Here is a 10,099-nt window from a genome sequence, read left to right on the forward strand (position 1 = left end):
GTACCAAATGGGCATGTGAATGTGGTTTTCTCTTGGTCTTCCGGAGCAATGGGAATTTGATTATAACCTGAAAAACCATCAAGAAAACAATAGTAAGCATGGCCAGATAAACGTTCAAGCATTTGATCAATAAAAGGCAAGGGGAAATGATCTTTTCTAGTGGATGTGTTCAACTTCCTGTAATCAATGCAAACTCTCCAACCAGTGACAGTTCGTGTAGGAACTAGCTCATTCTTCTCATTCTTCACAACGGTGATTCCGGACTTCTTTGGAACAACTTGCACAGGGCTCACCCACTTAGAATCTGAAATTGGGTAGATGATTCCTACATCGAGTAGCTTTAAAACTTCAGCTCTAACCACCTCTTTCATGTTGGGATTTAGCCTCCTTTGGGCATCACGGGAGGGTTTGCTGTCTTCTTCCATTAAAATCCGGTGCATGCACATGCTTGGACTAATTCCTTTGATGTCTGCTATGGTCCACCCAATGGCTGTTTTATGCTCTTTTAGAACTTTAATTAAGCTCTCTTCTTCATGTGAGGAGAGACCTGCAGCAATTATAACAGGGAGAGTTTCGTTAGCACCCAAATATGTATATTTAAGATTATTGGGAAGAGGTTTAAGTTCTAGCTTTGGTGGGATGACAATGGATGGCTCCAATTTCGTGGATGATGGTCCAAGAGGCTCAATTGGTGGCCTAAAGGATGGTGGGTATGGCGGAAACACTTCTAAGGCAGCCACCACTTCTTGGAACTCCGGTTCACAAAGATCTTCCTCTTCTTGTGTTAAGACAGCTTCTAGAGCATCATTAGACTTTCTCTGCAAAATTTTGGAAGAAACCTCATGATCCACAACATCAATTGAAAAGCAAGAATCAAGAGAGATAGAAGGTTGAGATAGAGCATTAAGCATTTTAAATTCAACAGTTTCACCCAAAACAGTCATGGAGAGGGTGCTATCTTTCACTTTGATGATTGTGTCTGCAGTGGCCATGAATGGTCTGCCTAGGAGAATGGGATCAACACGATCTCCATTTGGATTGTCTTCCATGTCCATCACTACAAAATCAGCAGGGAGAATTAGTGTATTAACTTGAACTAGAATATCTTCTACAATACCTTTTGGATATTTTATAGAATGATCAGCTAGTTCAAGTCGCATTGAAGTCTTCTTCATCCCTTCTAAGCCAAGCTCTTGATAAACTGAATATGGCAAAACATTGATGCTTGCTCCCAAGTCCAACATGGCTCTTCCAACCTTCTTGCCTCCAATGTTAATGGGAATGTCAAAGCTGCCAGGATCATCTAGTTTTGGTGGAAGCTTCCTTTGCAATACAGCACTTACATTCTGGTCGAGCTTTACTCCTTCATTTGGAGCGAAATTGAGCTTGTGAGTTTTCAAGTCCTTGATGAATTTTCCATATGCAGGAATCTGTTCAATAAGATCAAGCAAAGGCAAATTGATATTAACTTTACTCAAAATATCATAAATCTCTTTAAAAGCCTTATCTTGCTTTGCTTTCTTAAGACGGCCTGGAAATGGAATCTGTGGAACATATGGAGCGGGTGGCACGTATCTATCTTCTTGAAGATGTGGTGGCACAAATTTGTCATCCCTTTTATGCAATTGGAATTGATCGGATTTCTGAGAATCTGATTTGGCCTTAGGAGCAGATTGAGAAGTTTTGAGTTGTTCTCCTTCCGTAGCCATGGTCTCCTCGTCTTTATCTTCTACAATCACAACATCATTTGAAAGATTAGAATCATCTTTATTATCAATGATCTTACCTGATCTGAGCACATGAATGGCCTTGGCTTCTGGGTTCTTTGGATTGATCTCAGTTTGGCTTGGCCATTTCCCAGGCACTCTTTGAGTTATTTCAGCAGCTATTTGGCCTAATTGGACTTCCAATTTGGAGATGGCAGCTTGTGTAGTTTGCTGAAAATTGGATTGGTTGATTGCCATCTGCTTCACTATATCTTCCAATGATGATGATGATTGTTGTGGCCTTTGGAATGAAGGGGGATTTGCTTGATTCTGGGTATTTCTCCATGAAAAGTTTGGATGATTCCTCCAACCTGGATTATAACTTTGAGAGTATGGATCATTTCTTGGACCTTGGTTGTAGGAATTTACCAACTTAGCTTGCTCTTGCACAAATTCTGGATATCCAGCCCCAAGTGGACAAGCTGTGGTAGCATGGTCATGAGATTCACAAATGCTACACACTTCCTTCGGAGGGCTTCTTGAGTTTAATGCAAGAAGAGCATCTAGCTTTTGTTCCAGTTTTGAAATCTGCACACTAGAAGCATCATTAGAACCACTAATAACACGTTTACCTCTTGTATCCGTATGTTGGGTCTCCATTGCTATCTCCTCAAAGAGTTCGTACGTTTCTTCTGGAGTTTTGGTTTTAAAAGAACCACCTGCAAAATTGGTGACTATATTATGACTTGAAGGGGTTAGTCCTTTATAAAACATACGCATTTGAAGCTTCAATGGAATCCCATGATGAGGACATTGGTTGAGCAACCCATTGAATTTCTCCCATGCTTCACAAAACGATTCATCATCTTGCTGTGCAAATAACAAGATCTTGTCCCTAAGCATGTCGGTCTTTTGCGTGGAGAAGTATTTTTCCAGGAACTTCTTTTGAATGGCAGACCATGTAGTGAGTGAACCAGGCTTCAAAGAATTCAACCAATACTTCGCCTTATCCTTTAAAGTGTATGGAAACACTCTCATTCGAAGTTGATCTTCTGTCACACCTGTCAAGGGAAAAGAACTCACAACATTAAAAATATCCTTTATATGAGTTAATGGATCTTCATTAGGTAAACCATAAAAGGAAGGCAACATATTAAGATGAGAAGATTTAAGCTCATAGTTTCGAGCTACAGTGGGCAGCGAAATGCTTGAAGGAGATGCTGGAATTGTTGGGATATCAAGTTCTCCCATGAACTCAATGGCAGCCATCATTTCTTCTTCTTCTTGGTCTGAACTTGCTTCCGAATTTGAAGGTGAAGAACCAGGAAGTTCAGTGTGGAGAGCAAGACTTGTAAATGTAGCAAGAGCTTGCTCTTTTGCAGTTGACAACTCCCTTTCTAGACGATTCTGAATTTCAGAGGTCACTCGTCTGGGTTGCAATGATGGTCCTGCGTTCAAAGATCTAGAACGTTGGAACGAAGACCTCACTTGTTCAAGTAATGGCTTTTTAGACATAAACTACCTGAAACAGAAAATTAGATTAATTAGAAACACTAAAAAGAATAGGGTAACCTTGGGCACATAACCAGGGAAGAACTTTCGTTCAGTCCCCGGCAACGGCGCCAAAATTTGTTGTTAATATTATGTTAACTCGCAATTGTACGGGGCAATTAGTAGTATAGCAAGACAAGTACGAGGTCGTACCCACGAAGACTGAGAAGTTAAAATTAGTTATGTACTTAGATTACCAAATTCAAGAAAGTAGGAGGTTATGTCTAAAACAGAATTTAAAACAAGAGTGGTTGTGATTGTTGAACAAAAGAAGCAAAATGAAATTGCAAACAAAAACAAGTAAACAAATGTAACAAAGAGTGGTTTTAAGAGTTGGAAAACAGATTTTGAGACTAGGGCATTCGAATCACCATAACAATTCAATTCTGGGTTATAAAGATTCAAGTAACAAGTCTAATTCAGATTCAAAGATTGATTCTAGCTAAAGTATGATTAGGCCATGGTGTTTGGTCCTAACCTTGTGTTCCTAATTCCCTAATTTGATCATTTGTTGTCTAACCTAAAATTAAGCATTAGGAACCCATTAAGCATAGAAGAACATTTTAAACAACCAAGTATGTATCTAATCCCTGTTGTCGAATGTCCATACATACTCTTCCTATTCATAGTTCAATTTGAATTAAAGCATGGTGTATACTCTTAATTCAAACCAAGATAGTTAACAAACAAGTTCTAATGGTGATCAATCATTCAAACAAGCATGTTAACTTATAAGCATAATGAATAAGAACATGAATCATGAATCAAACTTGAAACTCCAAACTTATAAACCCAGAATATTCATGTTAGGTTACATCGAAGCCCTAGTTATGGATTTAGCTACTCATAATGGAAAAGAGACTTGAACAGAAATGAGAAAACATAATGAATGCAATAAGAGTAGAAAAACCCTTTTTCTGAAGTTCTTGTGGTGTCCAAGGCTTCTCCAAGTGCTTCTCCACTTCTAATGCTTCTCCAAGAGCTTCCCCACTTCTAGAAAGATGTATGAAGGATATGGAGGTGATTTGGGATGAGTTTGAGTGAGTGGTGATGGCTAAGGAAGATGAAATTCGTAGGGAAATGGAAGAGAGGTTTGCTGGAGTTGTTTTGGTGATTGTTGGAGTGTTTGGGATTTTGAGAGTGTTTGAGGATGGTTGGAGTGAATTGTGGGGGTTGTGAATCTCAGGATTTGTTGTGTCTTGAATGTGGAATGGATGTGGTATTTATAGGGAGAGGGGAGTGACAAATCTGAATTCAATATGGCTAATGCATACAACACTTGCATTATAAAAGATGAATTGGTTGATGCACTTCACTAATGCATACAACACTTGCATTATAAAATCTGAATTGGTTGATGCACTTCACCAATAGATCCCACCAGCAGCCCTAGCTCATCTTCATGTCACCATGACCAAGCTTCCAACCAGAAATGATAGCTCATACCTAGCTCACCATGACCAAGCATCCAACCAGCACATGCTGAGGTCAGCATAACCAGCAACTTCAAGGGCTTACAACTTGGGCTTCTATTAATCAAATTAGGACTTTAAGCACTCGAAATTGAAGTTCAGAATGTCTTCTTTCCAGCCATATGTCATTTGGGCCAATCCAAGGTCTGAGGAGGAAGTTAAGGCCAAAACAAATTGCTAACTCATTTTGCGCGCTGATAAAATCCATCCTGAGCATGGCTCTGTGTTTGCTAGGTAACAGACTCCATATTTATCCAATGGGGCTGAATTTTGTATATGTTATAGTACACACCCATTGGAACAACCTTCATGAAGAATGCTGCCTCATCCGAGCTGTGTAGGTTGCTGAAACAAAGCTTGCAATATGACCTACGGAACTGGACTGGCAGGGGGCTGTAGCCAAAATGAGTTTGTCTTTTAAGCTCTTCTTCCATTCATCCAAATTAGGCCTTAACATGCTTGAATTGCATGAATTATGCTCTCTTGCTCTATTGGCCTACAAAACACACAAAGGGAGGGAAATAATTTAGAATTATAGGAACTAAGCAAAAGAAGTAAGTAAATTGGGCATGTATATGTATGAAATTATGAGCTTAACACAGGGCTCACCCACTTAGAATCTGAAATTGGGTAGATGATTCCTACATCGAGTAGCTTTAAAACTTCAGCTCTAACCACCTCTTTCATGTTGGGATTTAGCCTCCTTTGGGCATCACGAGATGGTTTGCTGTCTTCTTCCATTAAAATCCGGTGCATGCACATGCTTGGACTAATTCCTTTGATGTCTGCTATGGTCCACCCAATGGCTGTTTTATGCTCTTTTAGAACTTTAATTAAGCTCTCTTCTTCATGTGAGGAGAGACCTGCAGCAATTATAACAGGGAGAGTTTCGTTAGCACCCAAATATGTATATTTAAGATTATTGGGAAGAGGTTTAAGTTCTAGCTTTGGTGGGATGACAATGGATGGCTCCAATTTCGTGGATGATGGTCCAAGAGGCTCGATTGGTGGCCTAAAGGATGGTGGGTATGGCGGAAACACTTCTAAGGCAGCCACCACTTCTTGGAACTCCGGTTCACAAAGATCTTCCTCTTCTTGTGTTAAGACAGCTTCTAGAGCATCATTAGACTTTCTCTGCAAAATTTTGGAAGAAACCTCATGATCCACAACATCAATTGAAAAGCAAGAATCAAGAGAGATAGAAGGTTGAGATAGAGCATTAAGCATTTTAAATTCAACAGTTTCACCCAAAACAGTCATGGAGAGAGTGCTATCTTTCACTTTGATGATTGTGTCTGCAGTGGCCATGAATGGCCTGCCTAGGAGAATGGGATCAACACGATCTCCATTTGGATTGTCTTCCATGTCCATCACTACAAAATCAGCAGGGAGAATTAGTGTATTAACTTGAACTAGAATATCTTCTACAATACCTTTTGGATATTTTATAGAATGATCAGCTAGTTCAAGTCGCATTGAAGTCTTCTTCATCCCTTCTAAGCCAAGCTCTTGATAAACTGAATATGGCAAAACATTGATGCTTGCTCCCAAGTCCAACATGGCTCTTCCAACCTTCTTGCCTCCAATGTTAATGGGAATGTCAAAGCTGCCAGGATCATCTAGTTTTGGTGGAAGCTTCCTTTGCAATACAGCACTTACATTCTGGTCGAGCTTTACTCCTTCATTTGGAGCGAAATTGAGCTTGTGAGTTTTCAAGTCCTTGATGAATTTTCCATATGCAGGAATCTGTTCAATAAGATCAAGCAAAGGCAAATTGATATTAACTTTACTCAAAATATCATAAATCTCTTTAAAAGCCTTATCTTGCTTTGCTTTCTTAAGACGGCCTGGAAATGGAATCTGTGGAACATATGGAGCGGGTGGCACGTATCTATCTTCTTGAAGATGTGGTGGCACAAATTTGTCATCCCTTTTATGCAATTGGAATTGATCGGATTTCTGAGAATCTGATTTGGCCTTAGGAGCAGATTGAGAAGTTTTGAGTTGTTCTCCTTCCGTGGCCATGGTCTCCTCCTCTTCATTTTCTACAATCACAACATCATTTGAAAGATTAGAATCATCTTTATTATCAATGATCTTACCTGATCTGAGCACATGAATTGCCTTGGCTTCTGGGTTCTTTGGATTGATCTCAGTTTGGCTTGGCCATTTCCCAAGCACTCTTTGAGTTATTTCAGCAGCTATTTGGCCTAATTGGACTTCCAATTTGGAGATGGCAGCTTGTGTAGTTTGCTGAAAATTGGATTGGTTGATTGCCATCTGCTTCACTATATCTTCCAATGATGATGATGATTGTTGTGGCCTTTGGAATGAAGGGGGATTTGCTTGATTCTGGGTATTTCTCCATGAAAAGTTTGGATGATTCCTCCAACCTGGATTATAACTTTGAGAGTATGGATCATTTCTTGGACCTTGGTTGTAGGAATTTACCAACTTAGCTTGCTCTTGCACAAATTCTGGATATCCAGCCCCAAGTGGACAAGCTGTGGTAGCATGGTCATGAGATTCACAAATGCTACACACTTCCTTCGGAGGGCTTCTTGAGTTTAATGCAAGAAGAGCATCTAGCTTTTGTTCCAGTTTTGAAATCTGCACACTAGAAGCATCATTAGAACCACTAATAACACGTTTACCTCTTGTATCCGTATGTTGGGTCTCCATTGCTATCTCCTCAAAGAGTTCGTACGTTTCTTCTGGAGTTTTGGTTTTAAAAGAACCACCTGCAAAATTGGTGACTATATTATGACTAGAAGGGGTTAGTCCTTTATAAAACATACGCATTTGAAGCTTCAATGGAATCCCATGATGAGGACATTGGTTGAGCAACCCATTGAATTTCTCCCATGCTTCACAAAACGATTCATCATCTTGCTGTGCAAATAACAAGATCTTGTCCCTAAGCATGTCGGTCTTTTGCGTGGAGAAGTATTTTTCCAGGAACTTCTTTTGAATGGCAGACCATGTAGTGAGTGAACCAGGCTTCAAAGAATTCAACCAATACTTCGCCTTATCCTTTAAAGTGTATGGAAACACTCTCATTCGAAGTTGATCTTCTGTCACACCTGTCAAGGGAAAAGAACTCACAACATTAAAAATATCCTTTATATGAGTCAATGGATCTTCATTAGGTAAACCATAAAAGGAAGGCAGCATATTAAGATGAGAAGATTTAAGCTCATAATTTCGAGCTACAGTGGGCAGCAAAATGCTTGAAGGAGATGCTGGAATTGTTGGGATATCAAGTTCTCCCATGAACTCAATGGCAGCCATCATTTCTTCTTCTTCTTGGTCTGAACTTGCTTCCGAATTTGAAAGTGAAGAACCGGGAAGTTCAGTGTGGAGAGCAAGACTTGTAAATGTAGCAAGAGCTTGCTCTTTTGCAGTTGACAACTCCCTTTCTAGACGATTCTGAATTTCAGAGGTCACTCGTCTGGGTTGCAATGATGGTCCTGCGTTCAAAGATCTAGAACGTTGGAACGAAGACCTCACTTGTTCAAGTAATGGATTTTTAGACATAAACTACCTGAAACAGAAAATTAGATTAATTAGAAACACTAAAAAGAATAGGGTAACCTTGGGCACATAACCAGGGAAGAACTTTCGTTCAGTCCCCGGCAACGGCGCCAAAGTTTGTTGTTAATATTATGTTAACTCGCAATTGTACGGGGCAATTAGTAGTATAGCAAGACAAGTACGAGGTCGTACCCACGAAGACTGAGAAGTTAAAACTAGTTATGTACTTAGATTACCAAATTCAAGAAAGTAGGAGGTTATGTCTAAAACAGAATTTAAAACAAGAGTGGTTGTGATTGTTGAACAAAAGAAGCAAAATGAAATTGCAAACAAAAACAAGTAAACAAATGTAACAAAGAGTGGTTTTAAGAGTTGGAAAACAGATTTTGAGACTAGGGCATTCGAATCACCATAACAATTCAATTCTGGGTTATAAAGATTCAAGTAACAAGTCTAATTCAGATTCAAAGATTGATTCTAGCTAAAGTATGATTAGGCCATGGTGTTTGGTCCTAACCTTGTGTTCCTAATTCCCTAATTTGATCATTTGTTGTCTAACCTAAAATTAAGCATTAGGAACCCATTAAGCATAGAAGAACATTTTAAACAACCAAGTATGTATCTAATCCCTGTTGTCGAATGTCCATACATACTCTTCCTATTCATAGTTCAATTCGAATTAAAGCATGGTGTATACTCTTAATTCAAACCAAGATAGTTAACAAACAAGTTCTAATGGTGATCAATCATTCAAACAAGCATGTTAACTTATAAGCATAATGAATAAGAACATGAATCATGAATCAAACTTGAAACTCCAAACTTATAAACCCAGAATATTCATGTTAGGTTACATCGAAGCCCTAGTTATGGATTTAGCTACTCATAATGGAAAAGAGACTTGAACAGAAATGAGAAAACATAATGAATACAATAAGAGTAGAAAAACCCTTTTTCTGAAGTTCTTGTGGTGTCCAAGGCTTCTCCAAGTGCTTCTCCACTTCTAATGCTTCTCCAAGAGCTTCCCCACTTCTAGAAAGATGTATGAAGGATATGGAGGTGATTTGGGATGAGTTTGAGTGAGTGGTGATGGCTAAGGAAGATGAAATTCGTAGGGAAATGGAAGAGAGGTTTGCTGGAGTTGTTTTGGTGATTGTTGGAGTGTTTGGGATTTTGAGAGTGTTTGAGGATGGTTGGAGTGAATTGTGGGGGTTGTGAATCTCAGGATTTGTTGTGTCTTGAATGTGGAATGGATGTGGTATTTATAGGGAGAGGGGAGTGACAAATCTGAATTCATTATGGCTAATGCATACAACACTTGCATTATAAAAGATGAATTGGTTGATGCACTTCACTAATGCATACAACACTTGCATTATAAAATCTGAATTGGTTGATGCACTTCACCAATAGATCCCACCAGCAGCCCTAGCTCATCTTCATGTCACCATGACCAAGCTTCCAACCAGAAATGATAGCTCATACCTAGCTCACCATGACCAAGCATCCAACCAGCACATGCTGAGGTCAGCATAACCAGCAACTTCAAGGGCTTACAACTTGGGCTTCTCTTAATCAAATTAAAACTTTAAGCACTCGAAATTGAAGTTCAGAATGTCTTCTTTCCAGCCATATGTCATTTGGGCCAATCCAAGGTCGGAGGAGGAAGTTAAGGCCAAAACAAATTGCTAACTCATTTTGCGCGCTGATAAAATCCATCCTGAGCATGGCTCTGTGTTTGCTAGGTAACAGACTCCATATTTATCCAATGGGGCTGAATTTTGGATATGTTATAGTACACACCCATTGGAACAACTTTCATGAAGAATGCTGCCT

At 39.4% G+C, this 10,099-nt stretch overlaps 2 non-coding genes across 2 annotated transcripts; both read left to right on the top strand.

Moving 5' to 3' along the window:
- Nucleotides 1-2,502: 2,502 nt before the first annotated feature.
- On the top strand, nt 2,503-2,609 carry LOC148293023 (small nucleolar RNA R71). Its single transcript, XR_015825888.1, has one exon. It is a non-coding gene; the product is annotated as a small nucleolar RNA R71 (small nucleolar RNA).
- Nucleotides 2,610-7,547: 4,938 nt separating this feature from the next.
- On the top strand, nt 7,548-7,654 carry LOC148293024 (small nucleolar RNA R71). Its single transcript, XR_015825889.1, has one exon. It is a non-coding gene; the product is annotated as a small nucleolar RNA R71 (small nucleolar RNA).
- The last annotated feature ends 2,445 nt before the right edge of the window (nt 7,655-10,099 follow it).

The sequence above is a fragment of the Prunus avium genome, chromosome 7, assembly GCF_965620075.1.
Source record: "Prunus avium chromosome 7, drPruAviu1.hap1.1, whole genome shotgun sequence".
Taxonomy (NCBI): domain Eukaryota; kingdom Viridiplantae; phylum Streptophyta; class Magnoliopsida; order Rosales; family Rosaceae; genus Prunus; species Prunus avium.